The 26,945-nt window shown below is 42.0% G+C and overlaps 1 protein-coding gene across 1 annotated transcript in view; it reads left to right on the top strand.

Moving 5' to 3' along the window:
• The window catches only part of ELK3 (ELK3, ETS-domain protein (SRF accessory protein 2)), a 104,386-nt gene that overhangs the window by 19,423 nt on the left and 58,018 nt on the right, over nucleotides 1-26,945 (top strand). The gene's annotated exons all lie outside the window — the stretch shown is intronic.

Below are 26,945 nucleotides of genomic sequence, written 5' to 3' on the forward strand. Positions count from 1 at the left end.
AGGTTCGCAGCCCGATTCGCAACCACTACGCTACCAGAGCTCCTTATAGCAGGTATTTAAAATGGTTACAGTGAATTTGTTCCAGGAGAAGGGAAAGGTAACTTTCCCAGAAGTGCTGATGTTGGGGAGGGTTTTTTAGTGACTGCACCATGTAGGAATTTTTAATTTAAATGATACTTATAATTCTAAGTTCTGTAGAGAAGACAAAAGAATTTCCCAGGGAAGACCATGGTCTTTCTCCTTTTCCAGAGTGCTACAAGGGCTTTCTGTGAAGGAAACTGGAAAGTGGCAGGCAAGAGTTCCTACTGCCCCATCTAGAACCTGGAACGTTAGTAGCCCAATTGCCACGTTAGGCACGTGTAAGAAACAGTCACTAGTTAAGACTGGCAGGTTCTGGCAACGCCAGCAAACAGAAAGAATCTGTTTTGGGACCACAGAGGCCTGGGTAGGACAGAGGCATTGAAGCGCTGCTCATTCTGTGGGGAGTGTTTTGGAGGGACTTTCACCAGGGCAGACATTGGGAGACAGAACTGCTGTGCAAATGTCTGGAGGTGAAAGGGTAAACAGATGGTTACTTTACTGCCGGGAAACTCCCGAGGCTGGTGTCAAGCACTGGGATGCTGAGCACAGCTGTACAGACTTCCTGGTCCCCAGCGTCCCCTGGGAAGGTAGGGCGTTTCAGCCCACACCTGACTCTACTTGGTGCCTCCTTCCTCCTCAGGGTTGCACCATCCTCCCTGAACCTGAAGTGCTCCTCTTTCTCCCACTTTGAAGGCTAGGCTACATGTGCACATGTGCAGGAGAGGCAGGGCAGACGTGATGTTGATGGTCTTTGGTGTGGGTGGCGGGCGTTTAAGGAGTAGACTGGAAGGAGAGCATAGTCGTTAAGCAAAATATACTGCTTATTGCCATGGAAAAAGAGCAGTGCCCAGATTTTTAATTAAAAGTGTGGAAGATACAAACTTTCTTTTATGAAACTTTCTTTTTTTTTTTCTACTAATGTTTCCACTGGGTGGTGCCGCAGGAATTCCTACCTCCTGCCTTGGATCTCCCCTTCCCAGAAAGACGCCTCTAAAGCATAATAGGAGGAAGTCCTGATTTAGAAAGATTTTACAGTTTCAACACAATAGCAGAGTTTGGAGGATGCTCTGGTAGGAAATGTTTCAGTTTCTGGATGTGGAAAAACCACCATCATCTTGTATCATGCAAAAGTGTCCTTAGGACACTGGGTATATACTTTTGGCTTTGACAAACTTAGGATTTAGCGCAGAAGTGCTTTCAAGCTTATCTGAAGATGCTGATTTTCATTTTAGTGGAAGTGGTGTCTAAGATTACCTATTTTGTTTTTATAAACCATCTTAACAAAATAAGTAAATAAACATGTTCTAATGTTAAAACTGGAGTCCTGATGTGGCATAGTAAACTAAGCACTGGACCACAAGGTCAAGTTGAACTGACAGGTGGAGGTTCAAACCCACCATCCGCTTCTTGGAAACCCTACTTAGAGTTACTATGAGTCAGAACTGACTCAACGGCACTTAACAACAACGTTAAAACCAGAGGCTTGGTGAGGCACTATAGCAGAAACAGGATCGCTAACCACAGGTCAGTGGTTCAAACCCACTAGCCACTCCTTGGAAACCCTGTAGGGTCACTATGAGTCGGAAGTGACTCGACGGCACTTAGCAACAACATCAACAGTGTTAAAACCAGGAGCACTGAGAACCTTAAGGTTGGCAGTTCAAACCCACCAGCTGCTCCTTGGAAACCCTATACAGGGTTGCTATAAGTTGGAACTTTGTTGATGATATGTAATACAACAATATTAAAAACATGGAGCCCTGGTGGCACAGTGGTTAAACACTTGGCTGCTGACCGAGAGGTTGGTGGTTCAAACCCATCCAGCAGTCCCAGGGGAGGAAAGACCTGGGTGACTTGCTCTGTAAACATGACAGCCTGTACAAAGTCTGTGGAGCTGTTCTATTCTGTCACATGAGGAATCAACTGGACCAAACCTAATGACATCAACATTGTTTGAACACCCGTCAATTTCTATCCTTTTTAAAATATCGCTGTCAAAGCTATCTTGGAAACTTTTAAACATTGTCATTTAAACATTTTTATTTTAAAGACAATTCACAGAGTGTATTGAACACAAAAATAACGTATTCTTTTATTTTCAAAATAAACATTTAATCTTAAAAACTCTTTTACTTGGTAACATTCATGTGGTGAGTGTGATTTAGCTGGCCTTGTCTCCGTTTTGTGGATGTGTGCAACACCAAGGAGTTAACCTCTGCCTGAGCTTATATTTAGTCTTTATGGTCTTGGGGAATGGCAAGAAGTTATGTATTCTGACTTGCAGCTTTTCCTCTTGTGCACAGGATCAAGCTTTAATAATATTAACAGTGTGAAAATCAGAGTAAGAGATTTTCCATTCACACACAGGTCTCTGAGATGTAGGGATCAAGCAGCGCATGGCAGGGAATGCCCACCGGAAATTAGGGAGCTCATTCAATTAAAGCTCAAGCATAAGGAGCGTTTGCAAACTTTTAAGGGGTTTTGCTGTGATTATTATCTGTGGTTAAATCTGTTACGACTCATGACGACCCACGTGACAGGGTAGAACTGCCCCATACGATTCTCTAGGCTGTAACTTCAAGGAAGCTGATCACCAGGTAGATATGAACTGCCAACCTTTCAGTTGGAGGGCTGGTGTGGTGCTGCAGGTTAATGCACTGGACTACAAAGTTGGTTTGAACAGCAAGATCGATGGCTCAAACCCACCAGCCGCTCCTTGGAAACCCTATACAGGGTCGCTATGAGTCGGAACTGACATGATGGTCCTTAACGACAACAAGCTCTCCATTAGCAGCCAAGTGCTTAACTGTTGTCTGCCAACCCGTACCAAACCCACTGCCTTTGATCTGATTCTGACTCATATCAGCCCTATAGGAGAGCGAACTGCTCCCTAGGGTTTCTGAAACTAAATCTTCACGGGGACAGACAGCCTCATCTTTCTCCCATGGAGCAGCTGGTGGGTTTGAACACGGACCTTGCAGTTAACAGCCCAACATTTAACCCCCATAAGCTACAGGAGGCTTAAATAAGTTTCACTGGATGCAAAAAAAACATTTTTTAAAATTGTTTGGCACGTGCATGTTGTATTCCTCTGTGGCATCCAGTTTGCTTTTTTAAACACCCGAAACGACTTCCCTAGTGGTATTTTGAAAGCAGTGCTTGAGCATCTCCTAGGTGTGACGTGCTGCTTTCTGAGTTCCAGGCTGATTTCTGCTGATTCATTTCACAGTTAGGTAAACTGTATGCATGTTTGGGGACCCTTTCTGGGACCAGGATAAAGAGCCCTCGGTGATGCAAAAGGTTTGCACTGGACTGTTGATTCCAGAGTCTTGGTGTGGCGCTGTACGATCAGTACTGGACTGCTAACCACAAGATTGGCGGTTCACACCCACCAGCCACTCTTGGAAACCCTGTACAGGGTCGCTATTTGTCAGAACCGACTTGACAACACTTAACAACAACAACAACCTTGACCTAAAGGTTGGCAGCTCAGACCCATCCAGTAGCACCAGGAAGAGAGATTTAGCTATCTGAGATGCAAAGATTACAGCCACGACCACCCTGCAGAACAGTTCTACTCTGTGTGTAACACATGGATGGGGTCACCTAGAGTCAGTTGTGTTTGTTTGCTTTTGGGGGGTCCGCTAGATCACTGACATTTCCTCTGACTTTGATCCACTTGTTTCATTGGCCCATGTACACGCTCAGTGGAACAATGGGGCTTTGGCTTGGGAGTTTAGAATTCTTAGTGTTTGTGTAAATAAAAAAAAACAAAAAAAAACAACACCCCTATTTTGATTTCAAGTCTTGGGACTCAGTATGTTGCAGAGTACAACTGCACTCCATAGTGTTTTCAAGTCTGTGATCTTTTGGGATCAAAGTGCCAGACCTTTCTTCTGAAGAACCTCTGGGTACCTTCAAACCACCAGTCTTCCAGTTGGTTGTCAAGCACTTAACCCTTTGTGCCACCCTGCAACCCAAGTGTATGTGTAGGGGCTGAGTTACAGACTAATGTCTAATGTCCAACTTTCAGAATCAAGACACAAATACCATTGCTTAGTGTGGGATGAACGTGGAGCATGTCAAAACCAATATCCAAATCTTTCAAAAAAAAGGACATTGATTCAATATACCTCAAACTGGTGGAGAGATGGGTTCAAAAATGACCTCTTGAAGCAAGACCCAAATGGAATCACTTGAGTCACAGATGAAGCAAAACCAGAACCAAGCAAGGAACTTTACTGATTTGGTTTGTAGTGGGAATATTGTATCACCTTCTAAATAAAGTGAGACTTTTCTCTGAGCAATGCGAGGGGTGTGCAGAAGAGATTTAGCCTTTCTGGGGGGATGTGTGGTGATTAAGAACTTGGGGGGGGTATTGGAGCCTGTTGCCCTTGGATATGTGTTTTTGTTTGCTCTTGCTATTCCTATGAGCATTTTATTCCGTCTCTTTAAACTACTTTCTTATGGGAAAAGCAAGCTGAGTATGTAAAAATCAGACAGCTTCAAATGTTAGCATTAAAACAAAAAATGTTAGATTTCCATGAAATCTCAGTATTGTTGGTGGTGGAGGTTCTAGCTAACATTTCTTTTAGAATGAGGCCTTGATTTAGGATTCATAAAGTTTGCAAGCCCTGCCGAAATGGTATATAGTTTGTAAGACTATAGCTTTTGTGTGATTATAATGATAGATTTTCAAATGGGTTTATGGACCAAACACACACACAAAAGGCACTGCCCTAAGGATATGATTAAGGGTGTGTGGTGTATATGTGTTCATATTTTTATTACGTATATGAGATTATATGTATTAGGTTGACTGTATGAAATTGTTAGTAACTGACTGCCTTTGACCTATAAAAACAGCAATTTCAGATGGTTCAGACTATTAGTTGTGGTTATTTTCAGCAAACATGATTTGAAACAGTATCAGAATAAGACTTTACAGTGACGTACAATTGGAGCTTACGTTATTTACATGTTATTTACTCAGGCCCATTGATGTTAAGTGCCATCAAGTCGATTCTGACTCATAACAACCAAAGAGCAGCTGGTAGGTTTGAGCCACCAACCTTGTGGTTAGTAGTCCAGTGATTATCCCACAGTGCCACCCCAGGACTCCTACCAAAGCCTGGTGGTGGTGATGGTTATTTGTCGTGAAGTTGATTCCGACTCGACCCTGTACAGGGTTTCTGAGGCTGTAAATCTTTATGGGAGCAGAACGCCTCATCTTTCTCCTGTGGAACTAGGAGATTAAAATTCATCAGGTACCCTTGGAATACTTATAAAATTTTTTATCTAAAGTATGTTTTTCTTTGTTCAACATTTACTACAAATTCTCACAGACTTGGGCACTTACTGAACAATTTATTAATTCTAAGGTACTATTTTTCTAGCTCCACATTTTTCTTATCCAGATGAAAGCTGTTAGGAGAATCTGCTTAGTACTTTGATCCCTACTGTATTCATAGGATTTTAAAAAAGCAGAAAACCACCTCAACAAGTTTTCTAGGGAATAAGAATGGCAGCCATCTTTCAGAAAGTAGAGTTGATCCAGCGCGTTGAGAGTTAAGGCAGACCTGACACACAGGCAAAATGAAACCAGAGCCACAGTTACAAAGTGGGACAGATGTAGGAGGCCAGGTTTCCTGTGGCCCATTTTCCAGTTTCCTGCCTGCAACCTGCACAAGAAGAGGAAGCCGAATGTTGCTAAGTATGAGAACTGCAGAGGAACGTGCTTAGAGTCAGAATGAAGGGCCACGCAAACAACGTGGACAGCAAAACACATCACAAAGAAGCAAACGCTTCTTTTTTAGTCTCAAAATGTCCGGAAAGGATCATCTCATCTGTTTAAAAGAAAAAGTGTTGTCAGCACAGCACACATTTCCATGTGTGACTATATGGGGGTCTGGGACGCATCTCAGCCTGTAGCAACCCTAGGATTTTTACAACCATACTCATCTTTCAAGACATGCTCTTTTTCAAAATTACAATTGGTTACCTGAAAAGTTTACCATGTACTGTCCAGGATGTCTCACTTTGTTTCATAGGCTTGTTAATGTATCAGGGAAGTGGGTGTGGTTAATAAAATACAGCCTTAGTTTGGGGAAACTGGGTGACGAGTTGGCTGCTTTGATCTAGCAGGCCCAATAAAATTTTTGTCTGATATTTTCAAAGAACAGATTAAATAGAGATGTCTGCATTGAAAACCGCAGAAGGCGCACTCGACTTGTATGGCCACCTGCCCAGGCAAGGCTGAAGCAGTTGAAGATACAGAAGAAATGAACGATTCTGTTCTTTCCCTGAGAAAAAGAATGAAGTAAAACAAAGATCCTGTGTGGAGACTCTCTATCTATGAAGTCAAATGGCGTTGGTGGTAGAATTCTTGCTTTACCTGCAGGAGGCCCAAGTCCAACTTCTGATCAGTGTGCCTCATAAGCAGCTACCACCTGACACTGGTGCCTTGTGTGTTGCTATGATGCTGAATAGGTTTTTAGTAAATCTTTCAGACTAAGATGGAGTAGGAAGAAAGGCCTGGCTATCTACTTATGAAAATCAGCCACTGAACATGTTGTGGACTCCAACAGTCTAATCTGCAGCTAATTTTGAGGATGGTTCAGGTCCATCCAGACAGTGTTTAGTAGTTCCATAGTCCATGTGGTCATTATGAGTGTGGGCTGATGGGACGGCAGCTAACAACAATAACATGAAGTCGATATTACTGTTCCCATCTTAAGGGTGGAGTTCTGGTGTGCTGTTGTACGATAAGCACTGGTGTACTAACCAAAAAGGATGGTGGGTTCAAACCCACCAGCTGCTTCTTGAAAACCTTATATAGAACCGCTATGAGTCAGAGCTGACTCAATGGCACTAAAAACATTTTAAAGGTAAAGAAATTGACATCAAAGAAGTTGAAAGCCACTGCCCACATTTCTCTTGAAGCCCTATTGATGTCAAGCGCTGTGTTGGATTTGCTGCATAACACTAATGAAATAATGACTTACAATAAATAGCTCCATTTGATGATTATTGAACTTCTTCCATAATCATTTAAATGGACTTGTTTCTTTGTGGTACAGAAAAATAGGATGACTAGTTATTTACTCTGTGGATCAACCAAGTCTTCTTGTTGCTCAGGAAGAACAAACTCTGTGCCAAGAATATTAAGAAATGTTGGGACAGTGCCAAGTTACAGGTCAAAGTGGTACCCACGTGGGGCAGTGGAGAGTGAGAATAGGCCCTTTCCCATCTCAATGGGAGCCTCGTCTGAAAATGTGGGATCAGATAGGGCTGGGCTGTGGAATGGTGGGGTGGGGTGGGAAATGTCATGAATATACAGATATGAGAGGAAGTAAAATGTCTCAAAGACTCTTTCTCAGCCAGAATTAATGTTTCTTTTCCAAAGAAAACTCACCCATGTAAAAGTCACCAGTGAGCCTCTTGAGTTACCTTCTAATTGACCTAGAGACAAGGCAAGAGTTTCGAGAGAAAGAAGAGTGGTTCGTGTATGCTGGAAGTGGCAAGCCAGCATATTGATGATTACAGAGGTCACCAGTGGTTTTCTGGGAAAGGCCTTTCTCTTTCCTCAAATGGAGAAGTTATTTGAAAATTGTGGCAAACTTTAAAGGGCAAATAAATAGGATGAACAATACCAACTTTCCCTCTTTTTCCTCTTCAATTTCTTCTTTAAAAAATGATCAGTCTAGATATATACAGAATGAATGAGAACACAGTGCTTTTTAGTAGATAAAAAGAGCTTTGGGGAACATGAAATTGGGCTCACAAATCAGTGGTGGTTGGTTTATTTTCATGCAATAGTAGACAATAATTAAAATCTTTTTGTCACAGTAAAAACTTTGATACATTTCATTTGTTCAGGATGTGTCTCTACGCATTCATTTGGGAACCACTATTTTAATAACTTTTGTTTCATTACAATAACAAAATTATAAGAGTCTAAGAGCATTTCTTTAAATTAATGGCCTATAAACACACTTTCAAAGGTGTTTAGTGGTGTGGTGGGTTAAGGAGTTCATGGGCTGCTCACCTCAAGGTTGGAGGTTCAAATCCATTAGCTACTCCATGGGAGAAAGGTGAAGCCATCTGCTCCCATCAAGATTTATAGTCTCAGAAACCCTGTGGGGAAGTTCTCCTCTGTCCAAAAAGGGTTACTATGAGTCCAAATGTACTTTCAGTGAACTATGTGAAACATATATCATGCTTTACTTTGTTCTGTGCTTTATCTGCTCTGATTATATTTATTGAAATGTTAATTTTGTCAGCATATAGTAATAAAATATTTGGGAAATGGTTTGGGCTTGATTTTTTGTTTGTTTGTTTTCCTTCCATTTTTTGTCTTCCAGTAAATTATTTTTTTTATGATTTAGAAAAGTTTCTGTTGCTGCAGATAGCTTCAGAAAAACTGGTCTTAGAAACCCATCCAAAGTTGATGAAACCAGAAGCCCATTTGATTTATGAGCACATCTCTGTACGCATTCCTTCATTCAGGAGCTTTGGGTATCTTGTGGATTTTCCTGTGAAATGTAGGACCCCCCACCATTTATTTTAAGAAAGATAATTTATATTCAACTTATATTTCTATTAAGCATCTTTTGAAAAAGAAATGTTAATAATCTTAGTTCTACCTCACAAAAATAACAGACTTTAGAATTTCTATATGACCATAAGTAAGGCGCTCTGGTAGAGTAGTGGTTGCGAATCGGGCTGCAAACCTTAAGGTCAACAGTTCGAAACTACCAGCTGCTCCGCAGGAGAAAGATGAGGCTTTCTGCTCCCGTAAAGATTTACAGCCTCGGAACCCCTGAACAGGGTCGCTTTGAGTCACAACGGACTCCACGGCATATGACAACAACAACAAATATGTAGGAGTAGATTTCTAGTGTGGTACTGTGGGTTAATGCGCTGGACTTCAAACCAAAGTCGGTTTGAACCGCAAATCGGTGGTTCAAGCTCACCAGCTGCTCCTCAGAAACCTTATACAGGGTTGCTATGAGTCAGAACCGACGGCACTTAACAATAACAACGTTAGTATTTGAGAAATGGTTTTCATGTGTAGTTAATGCCTTCGGAATCCTTAAGTACAGATTTCATTTTACATAATGAAGATGCTGTTGCCTTTCTCCTGAACAAAGGTGGTATTAATTGCATAGAAGTAGAATGCTGCTCTGCACAGAGGAATTGGAGTTACAGAATTTCTATGGTAAGAAGTGTTCAAATACATCCTTATATTTCTAAGGATGCAAGTTTTAACAAGCAAAAAACAAACATGATGACTGAGCACTTACTCTTTTAATTTCTTAAACAGCAGTTTTTCTACTTTTCTCAGATCCTTTCCTTCCTAAAAATTGGCTAATGTCTTTAATTCCCACAACAAATTTTAAGAAAAGCAAAGAATAATACTGCCTCCTCAACTCCCACTTCCGTGTAATTAAAAATAAAACAAAACCAGAAGCATGTAAAGAGAAAGCCTAGGTTGCCATCAATAGAAAGAAGAACCAAATATGCGGGTATTTCGGCTTTTGAGAATGGAAGCAAAGAACCTCTTACTTTTCCATAAAGATTTTGTACTGTTTCAACTCGCGTCAAGATTTTTAGCGCCACCTTGTGGCAAATGAGAAGCAGGACTGTTTCTGGGAAGCGGAAAGCGGCTCTTGGGAGGATGCAGGAGGTAGCCTGCTGAGGGGCTTTGGCAGGGGCAGGTTTGGTGGGGCCACAAGCTTAAGTATAATGGTTATAACTCCAGATGATAGCCTCAAGGTCAGCAATTCGAAACTTGAAGCCATTCCACGAGAGAAAAATGAGGCTTTCCACACTCAAAGATTTACAACCTCAGAAACCCTATACAGGGTCGCTGGGAGTCCAAACAGACTCCATGCATACAACCACCACCCACCACCATTTGTCAAACAAGAGTACACAAAATCGTAAGTATAAAATTGCTAGGGTCCTTGATGGGACCTCAGCAGGATTGGGGACAGAGTGAGACCGTTGGTGTGTAAGCTTCCACGGGCTTCACTGTGAGACCCCCTTAGACTCTTAAGGTAGGTATGACAAGATGATGCTGACAGCCAAGGGGCCAAAGCTGTCGGACGAGCTCAGCAGCTGCTGCCAGCCTGCCACCAGGTGGACTTCTGCTCTCTAGGCTGAAGGTTGGAGATTGTCTCCAGAGAAATTCCATTGTGTTCCAGGTCCCCGGGCTGATTCTTGCCTGGGTATTTGCCCTTTTTGCTCCCACCCCTGCCCTGCCCTGCCCTGCCCTGCCCCCTCTGGAAGATGTCTGTTGTCCCCTCTCTCCCATTTAAGGTTTTACCCACCCTTTTGTTTAAGGAAGGATCCTTGGTGGCACCATAGGTTAAATCATGGACTACTAACTGCAGATTCACTGGTTCAAACCCACTAACTGCTCCACGGGAGAAAAATGTGGCTGCCTGTTGCCATAAAGATTGATAGCCTTTGAAACCCCAAGGGGCAGTTCTCCTCTGTCCTGTAGGGTTGCTGTGAGTCTGCTCAGTGGCAGTGGGGGTTTTGGGTTTGTTTAAGGCTGTACTCAGCATACCATCTTGTAAAACCTAATCCAACCAGCCTTCTTGTTGTTGATGTTGTGAAGTGCGGTAGAGTTGATTCTGACTCATAGTGACCCTGTATAGGGTTTCCGAGGAGCAGCTGGTGAGCTTGAACCGCCACCCTTGCAGTTTAAATGGCTTTGCATTCTGCCGCATTAACCCACAGCGCCACACCAGGACCTAATCTTGATTAGTTCAAATTTCATGCTTATGGAGGGAGGCAGTATTTAAGGATGTAGATTTGTGGCGTGTAATAACCTCAGTTTTATACATTCATTCATTCACTTAACAAATGCTTACTGGGAGCCAATTGTGGCTCTGGCATGGACCATAGAGCTGGGGATAGATACTCCAACAAGCAAAGCAATTGTCGGTATTTAATGGAACTAACTTTTGAGAGCAGGGTTTCTCAAGTCATCTCTGGAAAAGGACCAGACAGATTTTGCTTTGTTTTTTTAAATTTTCCAACACATGTGGACTGATAACTTTGTAAGAAATAAAATAAATTACTAGGAAAGTGAAATTTAAAAAGCAAAGGTACGAGCTCAGAATTTTTATTACAAGGTTTTACAAACTTAAAGTTATATTTCAGTAAGTATAGTTAGAATAAACAAGGGAAATAATTTTATATATATATATATACATTTTCATTGAAGATGCTTGCAAAGGTTCTTTATACTGGTAACTTTTTGCCATTCTATAATTTTAACATAACAAAAAAAATTATAAGCAAAACAGATTATAAAGGCCTATATATAGGAGTCCTGGTGTGGTGCAGTCGGTTACCATAAGGTCAGTTTGAACTTCAAGGTTAGGGGTTCATATTCACCAGCTGCTCCTTGGAACCCCTATACAGGGTCCCTATGAGGCATAACTGACTCACTGTTACTTAACAATAGGAGTCCTGGTGTGGTGCTGTGGGATAAGCACGGAGCCACAAGGTCAGTTTGAACCACAAAGTTGGTTGTTCAAATTCACCAGCCACTCCTCAGAAGCCCTATATAGGGTTGCTCTGAGTTGGAACCGACTGCATAGCACTTAACACCACCACTACCATAGGATCCTTGGTGGCTCCTTGGTGAAGTGATTGGCTGCTAAGCAAAAGGTGGATGGTTCACATCTACTCAGCAACTTCATGGGGAAGGACCTCGTAATCTGCTTCCATGAAGTTTGTAGCCAAGAAAACTTGATGGGTAGTTCTTCTTCATCACGTGGGCTTGTGATAAGTTAGAATTCATGCCCAACAACAAGAAGCATATTTTAAACAAATACTTATCAGGATTTTGCTTTTCAGATGGCAAATGAACTTGTTTCCTGCTGGCTCACTTGTCTAATCTTGGTTTGTGTGCATATAAACTCTTACATTAATAGTCATAAGGGAGAAGATAATATCACAGAGGTACACTGACATAGTGGGAGAAAAGAATTTTTAAAAGCATTTCAGCAAGCTCAGGATATTAATTTTAAAGCTTTCATCCAAAATGAAATAAGCAATGATACGTTAAAAATTCTATCTCTATCTTTCATCTGTTATTAGTTTCAACAATTTAACCAGTAATGTTATACTTACATTTAAATTATCTTTTAATGGAACAAACGGGGTTACAGTTGAAAACCTAGCATTAAACTAATATGTGTGGCCCTACTGTGTGTGACAACTCCAGAACCATGCCGCTGGTTCAACAACATAAACCCCTGAGCACATACTTGCAGGTTACAACAATGTCAAATTGTGATGAAAGTCTCTGTATGCCTGCTGTCAATGTCTGTACTTATACAGACTTCTCACCAACATATTGGCCACATGTTGAGTAGACTGTTCTAGAGGGACCCTTTGAAGAAGATCAGTTAATAACCACTTTAACTCAAATTTATGCACTAACCGCTAAAGCCAGCGATGATGAAACTGAACAATTCTACCAGCTTCTTCAATCTGAAATTGATCAAATATGCTGATAGTTACTGGTGATTGGAATGTAAAAGTTGGAAACAGGATCAGTAGTTGGAAAATATGACCTTGTGAGACTGAATGATAAAATTTTGCAACATAAATGACTTATTAATTGCAAATACCTTTTTCAGCAATATAAAAGGCAACCATACACATGGACCTCACCAGTTGGAATACACAGGAATCAAACTGACTGCACCTGTTGAAAGTGACGGTGGAGAAGCTTAATATAATCAGTCAAAACAAAGCCTGGGGCAAATACGGAACAGATCATCTTATATGCAAGTTCAGGCTGAAGCTGAAGAAAATTAAAACAAGTCAATGAGAGCCAAAATAAGACTTTGAATATATCCCACTTAAATTTAAAGAACAGACCATCTCAAGAACAGACTTGATGCATTAGACACTAATGATTGAAGACCAGAAGAGTTGTGGGATGATGACATGAAGAACATCATACACCAAGAAAACAAAAGGTCATTAAAAAGACAGGAAATAAAGAAACGACCAAACTAGATGTCATATGAGACTCTGAAACTTGCTCTGGAGCATAGAGAAGCTAAAGCAAATGGAAAAAATAAAGTAAAAGAACTGAACAGAAAATCTCAAAGTGCAGGTCAAGAAGACAAGTCAAGTATTATAATTAAATGTGCAAGGACTTGGGTTAGAAAATCAAAAAGGCAGAACACATGCAGCATTTCTCAAGCTGAAAAAAATTCAAGCCTTGGATTCCAGTACTGAAACATTCTATGGGCAAAATATTGATGATGTAGGAAACATCAGAAGAACATGGAAGGGTTACACAGAGTCACTGTACTAAAAATAACTGGTCAGTGTTCAACCATTTTAAGAGGTAGTATATGGTCAAGAACTGATGGTATTGAAAGAAAAGGTCCAACCAGCCCTGAAAGCATTGGCGAAAAGCAAGGCTTAGGAACTGACAATACAAATTGAAATGTTTCAATAAACTGATGCACTCACTTGTCTGTGTGCATCATCCGTAAAATGTTTATACCATTACAAAGAAAAGTGACCAAATAGAATACAGAAATCATTGAACAGTATCATTACTATGAGATGCAAGTAAAATTTTTCTGAAAAGAATTCAAAACAGTTGCAGCAGTACATTGAAAGAAAGCTCCCAGAAATATAAGACAAGTTCAGAAGAGGACATGGAACTTGGGATCTCACTACTGACGTCAGATGGATCTTGACTGTAAGCAGAGAGTACCAGAAAGATGTTCACTTGTGCTTTATTGACTATGCAAAGGCATCCAGCGGTGTGGATCCTAACTGACTGTGGATAACATTACAGTGAATGGGAATTCCAGAATGCTGCATTTCACACATGAGAAACCTGTATAGGTAAGAGGCAGTTGTTAGAGTAGAACAAGGGAATGCTGAATGGTTTAAAATCAGGAAAAGTGTGTATGTGGGTCATATACCCTCATCTTATTTATTCCATCTGTATGCTGAGCAAATAATCCAAGTAACTGTATGGAGGAGAACATGGCACCAGGGTTGGAGAAAGACTCATTAACAACCTGTAATATGCAAATGATACAATCTTGCTTGCTGAAAGCAAAGAGAACTTAAAGTACTTACTGACGAAGATCGAAGACCACAGCCTTCAGTATGGATTGCACCTCAATGTAAAGAAAACAAAAATCAACTGGACCAATAAATAACAATGATTCATGGAGAAAAGACTGAAGTTGTCAAATATTTCATTTTACTTGGATCCACAGTTGACATTCATGGAAGCAGCAGTCAAGAAATCAAATGATGTATTGCACTGGGCAAATCTGCTGTAAAAGACCTCTCTCTAAAGTGTTAAGAGCAAAGATGTCACGTTGAGAACTAAGGTGCACCTGAGCCAATCCATGATATTTTCAATCACCTTATATGCATGTGAAAGTTGGACAGTGAATAAGGAAGACAATAGAAGAATCAATGCATTTGAATTATGGTGTTGGTGAAGAATATTGAAAGTACTATGGATTGCCAGAACAACAAACAAATCTGTGTTGGAAGAAGTATATCCAGAGGGCTCCCTAGAAGCCAGGATGGCATGACTTCTCTGGAGAAGGACGTCGTGTTTGGTAAAGTTGAGAGTCAGCAATAATAGGAAGATCCCCGATGAGATGGATTGTCACCGTGGCAGCAAGATGGTGCGGGACTGGGCAGTGTTTCGTTTTGTTGTGCAGAGGGCTGATACGGGCTAGAACCGACTTGAGGCCACCTAACAATAATCATCTTATTTCATGGGTGCTGGTGTAGTTTGTTGAAAGAAATGGAGAGAGAATGGAGTGTTTATACCTTACTCAAAAGAACCTAAGTTAGAAAAGTCATTGCTATAATCTTTCTGTGTGTGATGGTTGAGTTTCAACAAAACTTGATCACATGTAAATTAATTGTTAATTTGAATTGGAAGGAAGGGGTGTAGTTTTGTATTTTATCTCTAAATTTTGTGTTATTCTTATTGAATATATATACATGCATATATACACACATGTTTGAGGGGACTTCAAAAGTTCAAGGAAAGATTCCATTACTTTTAATTCCATTTTTTTCATGAGCTTTCTGAAGCCCCCTCATATAACAATCACCACTGAGTCGATTTCACTGTCAGCAGCTCCATGTGTTTCAGAGTATAACTGTGTTCCTTTGGGTCTTTGGTGAGTGATTATTTGAAGTAGATCACCAGCAGACCTTTCTTGCAAGGTGTTTGTGATTGGACTTGAGCCTCCAACCTTTTGGTTAGCATAGTGGACTATATATTCCTGAAAGGGAGAAAGAGTAGGCTGTGTGTTCCTGCAAAGGTTTACCAGCTGGTCTGAGAGAAACCCTCAAGAGTAGTTCTGCTGTCCCCTAAAGGGTTGCTGTGTGTTAGAATTTACTAGATTGTCAGAGAAGGTTTTCTGCATAAGCAAGATCTAATCTATAAATTCAAAGAGGAACACTTTAGGCAAATAGCAGATAGCTTTGTTCTCTGGATGAGAACTGATAGAACAGTGGTTAAACCACTCAGCTTTGAGCCAAAAAGGGTGGTGGTTCGAACCTGCCATCTGCTCAGATGAAGAAAGACACTGCATTCTGTTTCCGTAAAGATTTACAGCATTGGAAACCCTGTGGTGGGACAGCTCCACTTTGTCCTGTGTTTTGGAATCAACTCTGTGGGCTTGGTGTTTGTTCTCTGGAGAGGTGAGGAAGTGGATCTTAGCTGGCCACTGTGAGTACTGTTGTTGGTCTGCTCCATTCGAAATGGTGCCATCCAGAGGTAGAAGAACCCACAGGCAGTGAGACTGAGGTGAAGCCAAAGGAATACAGGAAATGTCAACCGCTAAGGGGCCACCCTCTTCCTGTTAGAGTAGGGTGTTGTTGTTCAGTGCTCTTTGGTCCTTTCCAACTCATATCGACCTTGTACGGGGTTTCCAAGAAGTGGCTGGTGAGTTTGAACCATCTACCTTGCAGTTCAAACCGACCTTATGGTTGAGTGCTTATCCTATTGCGCTACACCAGGATCCACAGTAGTGATACTCCTTAAAAGTGCCAGAGCTCGATTTTTGCATAAAGATGTTAAAATACCTGATGATATTTCATACATTCAAAATAAGATCTGGGCAGGGGAAGGAGAAAAAAAAATTTTTTTTCTAATTAGCAAACATTTGGGGAATATTTCAAGAAGATCTATAGAATTTATTTCATATGTTCTTCATATTTTAAGCTAAGAGTTGTGGGAAATCAGCTGAGGTTAGGCTGATGAAACAGTTTAATGTAAAGCAGGCCTTGACTTACATAATACTGAATCAAACGTAAATCTCAACTAGCAAGACTTTCTTGAACTCCTTTTTTAAGAAGCACCAGTTTGCTGTCAGAATCACTAACATACCTTATAATTGTTGTTGTTAAGTGCCCTTGAGTCGGTTCTGACTCATAACGACCCTCTATAGGATATTTGAAGGAGCTCTGGTAGTGTAGTGGTTATGAGTCGGGCTGCCAACCTGAAGGTCAGCAGTTCGAAACTATCAGCGGTTCCCTGGAAGAAAGATGAGGCCTTCTGCTCCTGTAAAGATTTACAGCAGGGTCGCTGTGGATCAGAACCGACTCCACGGTACTTAACAACAACAACAACAACATAGGGTTTGGGGGACTGGTGGGTTTGAACTGCTGATCTTGTGGTTAGCAGTTCAGTGCTTATCCCAGAGTGCCACACCAGGAATCCCACATACCTTACAATGGCATCCAGATAAATTGGACATTATTGTACCTGAATGTTAAGATAAAGAACTCGATAAAGGATTCTAGGAATCAGAAATTTAAAGTAAATTTTAGAAAGAAGGAATCGCTTGAATTTTTTTCTTGCTGAACTTTCTAGAGACATCTGTGGAGTGTTAATGGGTATTGGAAGGGGCATGTTCTCGAGTCATAATGTTAGAACCATTTCTCTCTCACCATCCACAAGGGAAGAATATTTGCAGCAGGCAGAAATATGATAGCACATAAAACATGATTGTGTATTGCAACAACTATGTAAATTCCGGGAACTTCATTTAGATGTTACTTGTTTGGTTGTTGCTCCCATTAGCAGCTATTGTGTTGGCCGTTAACTTGCAGGGACCCCGTTGCCAAAGGCAGAAGGCATTGCCTGGTCCTGTGTTATCCCCATGAGTGGTTTTGGGTTCCACAGAGGATTGCATTACCATTGTTTGATTACCAGAAATAGATTTCAAGACCTTTCTTCCTCGTCTGTTTTAATCTAGAAGCCCCACTGAAACCTGTTCAACATCATAGCAGCAGACGAGTCTCCCCTGTCAGGTATCTGGTGGCATGAGGCACACTGGCTGGCATTGAACTCAGGTCTCTGCTGATGTTTTGAAGTACCATCAAGTTGATTCTGATTCATAGCAACCCTATACAGGGTTTCTGAGAGCAGTTGGTGGGTTTGAACCACTGACCTTGTGGTTCACAGTCCAGGGCATATCCTCCAGTGCCACACTAGGATGGGGGTTCTACCACTGAGTCACATTATCCTCATTTCTTTGGTTGGTGTTGTTGTTGAATGCCATTGTGTAGGGTTTCTGAGATTGTATGTCTTTGCAGAGGCAGAAAACCTCGTCTTTGTCCCTTGGAGTGGCTGGTGGGCTCGTACCGTAGACCTTGTGGTTTGCAGTCCAGTGCTTATCGAATGGAGCCACCATTTGTTTGTTGTTGTTGTTGCCAGGTGCCATCCAGTCAGTACCAACTCACAGCGACCTTATGCACAGCAGAATGAAACACTGCCCGATGCTGGGCCAACCTCACAATTGTTACCATGCTTGAGCCCACTGATGTTGCCACTTTGCCGATCCATCTTGCTAGGGGTCTTCCTCTTTTTCTCTGACCCTCCACCTTACCAAACATGATATCCTTCTCCAGTGACTGGTTACTCCTGACAATATGTCTGAAGTATGAGAGACGAATTTGGCCATCCTAGCTCCAAGGAGAGGAGCACTCTGGCTGCACTTCTAACATAGATCTGTTTGTACTTTTGGCAGCCCATGGCACTGTCAATATTCTCCTCCAACACCATAATTCAAAAGCATCAATTCTTCTGTGGTCTTCCTTAGTCACTGTCCAGCTTTCACATGCATATGAGGTTATTGAAAATACCATTACTTGGGTCAGGTACAACTTAGTCCTCAAGCTGACATCTTTGCTCTTCAACACTTTAAAAGGGTCCTGTGCAGCAGATTTGCCTAATGCAATATGTCGTTTGATTTCTTGACTGCTGCTTCCATGAGTGTTGATAGTTGATCCAAGAAGAATGAAGTCCTTGACAACTTGAATCTTTTCTCCATTAATAAGAAGGTTGTTTTCTTTACATTGAGATGTAATAGTACAGAAGTCATAATTAAGATAGAAACCAAAATCAAAGAAAAGTGCTGAGCACTCTCAATATTAAGTGGGGGTTCACTGCCTCCTCCCCACCCCACACCCCACAATACCCACCCATTTAAATCACACTCATGGCCCTGGCCATCATTGGACCCCTAGTTCTGCCGGACTTCTGCCTCATATGGACAAGCTTTGTAGATGGAATTATGAGTTCACAGGTGCAAAACTATGGCACCACGGTCCTGACAGCACTCAGAACTTCTCAGCTGGGTTTGATAATCCATCACGGTAGCCACACAGAACTCAGACATCATACGTCATACATACAATTAGAGGTTAATGGGTCAGAACTGCTCAGGGCATGGGTGTTCCAGTCAGAATAGCCTCTCCTCAGCCATACCCACAGGCAGGCCCCTCTCTGCCCAACCAGCGTTACAAAACTCTTTGATAATGCCCACAGGACCCATCACTCCACCATAAGTCTCAGCCTGAAGGCACGGGACTCTAGGTCCATGGGTCAGCAAGCCTAGCTCTTCCAGTAAACTGCCTGACGGCACCCCACTCTACAGGCATGCCTCCTACCCCGAGTACTCAGCTTTACTCGCTCTGGGGGCTGGGAAGCCCACTGCTCTGGTTCTTGGTTCTATTATTGCTGTTCTTCTGCCATACCTTTGATACCACAGCTTTTGGTCCCTGGGTCAAGGGGTTCAATACATAGGGATCTCGGGGTCCAAAGGATGAGCTCCACTGCTTGCTCTTCTTTGGCGGTAGTGAGATTCCCCCTCCTCCTTTTGAGATGGGCCATTTTATACCCATGCTAGGATTTCATGCTTTTACAGATACAACTAAAACTCTGTAAACATTAACAGCTGAATCACGTTATCCTAGCAGTAACTGCTCCCACCTTTTCTCACCCAGACTCAGCAAGAAAAAATTCATTTGGTGGTAGTTAAAAAGACTAAGGCTCGAAGAGACATATTAAATATATCAGTGCACAACAACAGGGAACCATTTTTGAGATTCATTTCTGAGTAATCTGTGACTAAGATGTTAAGATGTATGTGACTAGGCAATCATTGGAACGGGTGGATCTACCAGGGTGAAGGAGTGGCAGAAGAAAGCTGGAGGAGGGAGAGTGAGGTTCTCTGCACTGGGCTTGAGGCCTGAGTCATTTCCGGTGGAGAGATGCTCATTACACGTGACCCTTCTGAGTCAGACTCTGGTCCTCAGTTGTGGCTATGACACCTCATCATGGGGGAAGGGAGGAGGAAGGAAGGGCACATTACGTACCCCAGGGCACCCAGCCACCTTGCTACAGTGTGCTAAGAGTTTGTCAGAATGGCTCAGCAACACACTCATCCCCTTCTCTCAGCCCCTGAAGCAGTGGGTCTCTGTTCCCCATCATTGGCTCCGTTGTTTCACTTTCTCTTCTCTTACATCTTCTTTTTCTTTCCTCTCCACCTTTGCTGTTGTTGCTCCCCAAGGGAGCCTGGTCCTGTGCCATCTTCAGCATTCTCAGGAAGTTGCAGCCACTGTGTGTTGTGCGTGTCTTCCAACCTGAGGGGCTCATCTTCCAGCACATATCACACAGGTTTTGCTATAATTCATAGAGTCTTCATTGGCTAATTTTCTAACATAACCACCAAGAACTTTCTTCCTAGTCTGTCTTAGTCTGGAAGCTATGTTGAAACTTGTCCACCTTCGGTGACCTGCTGGTATTTGAAATACCAGTGGCATTATTTCTAGGATCATAGCAACGTGCAAACCACTGTAGTTCAGCAGGCTGACACACAGAAGATGGACCTTCTTAGGCCTTGGCAGTGGCACCCATGGCCATGGCTTAGCCTGCTTGTGGCCCTCAGAATTGAAGACATAACCCCCCGCCTTCCTCCCAGTGTGTGGCAAAATGCTTTTTCATGTCTAGACATACCTCATTGTGCATGTAAGCTCTATAATATAAACATATTGGCACCACAACAAAAGGAGATTTAAAAACACAACAAAACACAAAGACCTTGGCTATTGTGAAGTCAGCTTTTGCTACGATGATGTTTCACTGGTTTACAGTTCGCATTTGTTTTCCTCACCCTTGGGTCTGCTTCTGGGTTGCTGCTTCAGGGGGTGGGGTGGTGGCACTTGGCTCCAGCTTTGGGTTGAGCGCAGGTCTGTGCCCGGTGTCACAGTCTAGAGCAGCAGCTTCACAGCAGAAATAGGAGAGCAAGAACCAAAGCGGAAACACTGTTCACAGGTTTTCCCAAGGAGAACTTGGCTGTGAATTGGCACAGCATCACATCTACTCAAGTGAAGAGGACTTGAAACATTTATTTATGAAGATCAGAGAGCACAACCTTTGATATGGATTACATTTCAATGTTAAGAAAACAAAAATCCTCACCACTGGACCAATAAACAACATTTCTTACCAATGGAGAAGAGATTGAAGTTGTCAAAGACTTCATTCTTCTTGAAACAACTGTCAACAGTCGCGGAAGCAGCGGTCAAGAGATCAGACGATGTATTGCATTGGGCAAATCTGCTGCACAGGAACTTTTTAAAGTACTGAAGAGCAGAGATGTCAGCTTGAGGACTAAGGTGCGCCTGGCCCAAGCCATGGTATTTTCAATAACCTCATATGGATGCAAAAGCTGGACAGTGAATAAGGAAGATCGTAGAAGAATTGATGCCTTTGACTTGTGGTGTTGGAGGAGAATACTGAAAGTGCCATGGACTGCCAAAAGAACCAATAGATCTGTTTTGGAAGAAGTGCAACCAGAGTGCTCCTTGGAGGCCAAGATGGCTAAGCTTCGTCTCTCCTGCTTTGGACACATTGTCCAGAGAGAACAGTCGCTGGAGAAGGATGGCATGCTGGGTAAGGTGGAAGGTCAGAGAAAAAGAGGAAGACCCCCAATGAGATGGATCAGCCAGGTGGCATCATTGATGGTGTCAAGTGTGGCAGCGGTAGTGAGGTTGGCCCAGGATCGGACATTGTTTCGTTCTGCTGTGCATGGGGTCGCTATGAGTCGGTTCCTACTCGATGGCAACTGACAACAACAACACATCTACTCAATAGCCCACTGGACAAATCAAGCCCCTTGGCCGAGTACCAGTGAGATGGCAAAGAATCCTCTACCCTCTCTGGTGCACTGCTCCATGGCCACTTGGATGAGGGAAGGAGGGAAGCGTTGTTGTTGTTGATGCTGAGTGCCTTCAAGTTGGTTCTGACTTATAGCAACCCTATGTAGGGTTTCTAAGGATCAGCTGGTGGGTTTGAACCTCTGACCTTGTGGTTATCCTACAGCACCACACGAGGAGTGAAGTAGAAAGAGTAATTGAGGCTTCCGGAGGGCAGATCCTAATCCAGGCCCAGAGAACAGAGTCTCTGACACATGGAGTTGCAACTCCATGGCAAATGGCTGCTGGAAGCACTGGTTAGTTGAAAGCACTGGTATAGCACACATGGCTGTGTTTTTGTTGTCCTCGTATTCCATTTGGAACATGATTGTATGTGTCACTTAATCAGGGAGGGTAGAAGGGGGATGACCACATTCCTATCTGGGACATGGAAGGCCTAGCAGTTCCATCATCCAAACCCCCAAATCCACTGACAGTCTTCTGCCCTTTGGTTATGTTCCTCTGAGCAGTCATACAAAGTGTTAAAGATATTTAATGCTACTATCTGAAATGTAGGGCACTTGCATGGCATAAATGGTTTGTATTCAGACTATCTGGAAGGTTGGCAGTTCATATCCATCCAGCAGCACAGCACAAGAAAAAAAGCCTGGCAAATCTACGTCTGTAAAATAATTCCAACTATTGTAATCTGACAGAATTCCAGCAACCAAGTCCATTCTGATTTAAATAAGATTACAACTGCTGAAAATTCTCTGGAGCACAGTTCTACTCTAAAGCACATAGGGTCACTATGAGTCAGAATTGACTTGGTGGCAACGGGTCTGAAGTGCTTGGCCAATAAAAATATCAACAATTTGAAACAGCTATTAGCAAGTCCACGGAGCCCTGGGGGGTTAGTGGTTAAGCTCTCCCTTGCTAAAGAAGGGTTGGAAGGTTAGTAGTTCAAATCCAACAGCCACTCTGGGAAAAAGATGTAGCAATCTGGTTCTACAGCCTAGGAAACCCTATGGGGCAGTTCTACCCTGTCATTTAGGGTCGCTTGGAGTCCTGGTGTGGCATTGTGAGATAATGCACAGCACCACAGGGTTGGCTTGAACCACAAGGTTGATGGTTCAAATTCAGCACTGTTCTTTGAAAACCCTATACAGGCTTGCTATATGAATTGGGACCGACTCGAAGGCACTTGGTAACAGCAACAACATAGAGTTGCTATGAGTCAGAATTGGCATAGTGGTAGTGGGTTTGAGGTTTGGGGTTAGTAATTCTAGTGCCAACGAGATGAATGATGTTTGTGGCTCAGTTTTAAATAGTCTGAAGGATGATTTGTATCAGGAATTGGTGCAGCTTAGCTGCTTCATGTCCCAGCAGTTGTACTTACAAGACACAACGGGGGTCCCGATGTGAGGAGATTTACCCTCGTAACAATCTGAGAGCCCATCTTGGTGAATCTTGATTCCTGTGTAGAATTGTTCTGGTTGCTGTTGTTAAGTGCCATGGAGTCAGCACCAACTCATAGCAACCCTGTGCACATCAGAACGAAACACTGTCCGGTCCTGCGCCAAGCTCACCATCTTTGCTGTGTCTCTGAGCCCATTGCTACTGCCACTGCCAATCCATCTCATTGGGAGTCTTCCTCTTTTCCTCCAACCCTCCACTTTACCAAACATGATATCCTTCTCCAGGGACTGGTTCCTCCTGATAATATGTCCGAAGTTTGAAAGACAGAAGTCTAGCCATCCTGACTTCCAAGAAACATTCTGGCTGTACTTCTTCCAACACAAGTTGATTTGTTCTTTTGGCAGTCCATAGTACTATTAATATTCTCCTCCAACACCATAACTCAAATGCATCAGTTTTTCTACAATCTTCCTTATTCACTGTCCAACTTTCACATGCATATGAGGTTACTGAAAATACCATGGATTGGATCAGGTGCACCTTAGTCCTCAAACTGACACTATGGCACTTGTACAGCAGATTTGCCTAATGCAATATGTCATTTAATTCTTGACTACTGCTTCTATGAGTGTTGATGATTGAGCTAAGCAAAATGAAGTCTTTGATAACTTCAGTCTTTTCTCCATTTATCATGATGTTATTTATTGGTCCAATGGTGAGGATTTTTGTGTTGTGTACCTGGAGATATGACTCATACTGAAGGCTGTGCTCTTTGATCTTCATCAGTAAGTATTTTAAGTCCTCTTTGCTTTCAACAGCAAAGCAGTATCATGTTATTTATTTAGTTTTCCTTCAGTCCTGATGCCATCTTTTTCTTCATATAATCCAGCTTTTCGGTTTATGTGCTCAGCATACAGATCAAATAAGTATGGTGAAAGAATACAACCCGGGTGCACACCTTTTCTAGTTTTAAACCATTCAGTGTTCCCTTGTTCTGTTCGAACTACTGCCTCTTGGTACAGGTTCCTCATGAGAACAATTATGTGTCCCGGAATACTCATTCTCTGCAATATTGTCCATAGCATGTCATGATCCACACAAAAAAGCTTTTGCATAATCAATAAAGCAAAGGCAAACATCTTTCATGTATTCTCTGCTTTTACCCAAGATCCATCTGATGTCAGCAGTGGTATCCCTTTTTCCACATCCTCTTCTGAACTCAACTTCAACCTCTGGAAGTTCTCTGTCAATGTATGGTTGGAGCCATTTTTGTATTATCTTTAGCAAAATTTTACTTACATGCAATATTAATGACATTGTCCTATGATTTCTGTATTCTACTGGGTCACCTCTCTTTGGAATGAGCACAAATATGAATCGCTTTCAATAGATTGGTCAGGTAAGCTGTCTTCCAAATTTCTTGGTATAGATGAGTGAATGTCTCCAGTGCCACATCAATTTGTTGAAAGATTTCAATTTGTATTCCATTAATTCTCTGTGCCTTGTTCTCTGCCAATGCTCTCAACGAACCTTGGACTTCTTCCTTCAGTATCATTGGCTCTTGATCATATGGTAACCTCTTGAAATGGTTGAACACTGACCATTTCTTTTTGGTACAGTAACTGTGTTCCATCTGCTTTTGATGCTTTCTGCATCATTCAATATTTTACCCATTGAGTCCTTCAGTATTGCAAGTTGAGGCTTGAATCTTTTTTTCAGTTCCCTCAGCTTGAGAAATTCTGAGTGTATTCTTCCCTTTTGCTTTTCTAACTCCAGGTCCATGTACATTGTGTTATAATATTTGACTTTGTTTTCTTGAGCTGAGCTTTGAAATTTTCTGTTCAGCTCCTACACCTCCTCATTTCTTCCATTTGCTTTAGCATCTCTAAGCTGGATAGCAAGTTTCAGAGTATCCTCTGACATCTATTTTGGTCTTTTCCTTCTTCCTGTATGATGTTCTTGATGTCTTCCCACAACTTTTCAGGTCTTTGGTCTGTCTTTAGTGTGTAATGCATCAAATCTGTTCGTCAGATGATCTCTAATTTCAGGTGGGATATGTTCAAGGTCATATTTTGACTCTTGTGGACTTGTCTTAATTTTCTTCATCTTCATCCTGAACTTGAATATGAGCAATAGATGGTTCATTCCCAGTCTGCTCCTAGCCTTGTTTTGGCTGATGATAAGGAGCTTTTTCCACGGCCTCTTTCCACAGATGTAGTCCATTTGATTTCTGTCTATTCCATCTGGTGAGGCCAGTGTGTACAGTCATATTTTATGTTGTTTAAAAAAGACATTTGCAATGAGTAAGTCAGCAGTCTTGTGAAATTCTATCATGTGATCTCCAGCGTCATTTCTATAACCAAGGCAATATTTTCCAACTTCTGATCCTTTCTGTTTGTTTCCAAACTTTGCATTTCGGTTGCTAGTAATAATCAATACATCTTGATTGCATGTTTGATCAGTTTCAGACTGAAGAAGTTGCTAGAATTCTTCAATTTCACCATTACTGGTTTTAGTGATTGATGTGTAAATTTGAGTAACAGTGATATTAACTGGTCTTCTTTTAGTTGTTTAGATATTATCCTATCACAGACAGTGTTGTACTTCATGACAGATCGTTGTACGTTCTTTTTGATGATGAATGCAATGCCATTCCTCTTCAATTTGTCATTCCCAGCATAGTAAATCATGTGATTTCCAGATTCAGAGTGGCCAATACCAGTCCATTTTAGCTCACTAATGCCTGGGATATCGATGATTATGTGTTCCATTTCATTTTTGACCACCTCCAATTTTCCTAGATCCATACTTCATACATTCCATGTTCTGATTATTAATGGATGTCTGCAGCTATTTCTCTTCATTTTGAGTTGTGCCCCATCAGCAAACGAAGGTCCTGAAGGCTTTATTCTTTTCGTGTCATCGTGGTCAACTCTACTTTGAGGAGGCAGCTCTTCCCCAGTCGTATTGTGAGTGCCTTCCAACCTGAGGGGCTCATTTTCCAGCACTGTATCTGACAATATTCTGGTGCTCTTCATCATGTTTCAGTATTTAATATTCTAGTGCTGACAGTGTTCCACTGCTATTCATAAGGTTTTCTGTGACTAAATAAAACTAAATATTCGAAAGTAGTCCGTTTCTACTTCTTCCTAATCTGTCTTTGTCTGTAAGCTCAGCTGAAACCTGTCCACATGGGTAACCCTGGTGGTGTTTAAAATACTCATGGAATAGCTTCCAGAATCACATCAACACACGAACTGGCAGGCGTGGGGGACTGACAGACTAGTGGTGGGTAGAATTTTGAGCCACAAATAAAATGCCTTATGGGTATTTTGGGAGTCCCTAGGTGATGCAAACCATCATGTGCTCAATTGTTAGCCTAAAGGTGCCTCAGAAAACAGATCTGACATCCTTTATCTGAAAAGTCACAGCCTTGAGAACCATGTGGAGCAGTTCTACTGTGCACACACAGGGTCGCCTTGAGTCCGAATTGACTTAGAAGGTTAACTCACCACAGCGTTTGAAGACGCATTCCTAAATTGCTTTCCCTGAACTGAGAAACCCACAGTGCTAGGGGACACAGTGTGATGTATTCTTCTGACAAAAAGGTGAAAGGAAATGAATACTTATTGGATGGTTAGGTATTTTCATGTCTATTCCCATGTGACAAAGGAGAAAAATAATAGTCAGAATCTGAAAGCTGCCCAAGGAATGTTTGGGAGGAGTTGTGGAGTTATAAATATATTGATACAAATGTGCCTCCTCTCCAAGGCAGTTATTCCAGCTTCTTGGTCTCCACCCTTGTCACACATCTGTCTTGTTGTCCCTTTATTGCTTTCACCCCAGGTCTTCAGTGGGGAGGAGCCCCCTCGCCTCACAGGTTGACTTCAAACATCTCGCCACTTGATTTGGGCCTTCCCACC

The sequence above is a fragment of the Chrysochloris asiatica genome, unplaced genomic scaffold (genome assembly GCF_000296735.1).
Source record: "Chrysochloris asiatica unplaced genomic scaffold, ChrAsi1.0 scaffold00174, whole genome shotgun sequence".
Taxonomy (NCBI): Eukaryota; Metazoa; Chordata; class Mammalia; order Afrosoricida; family Chrysochloridae; genus Chrysochloris; species Chrysochloris asiatica.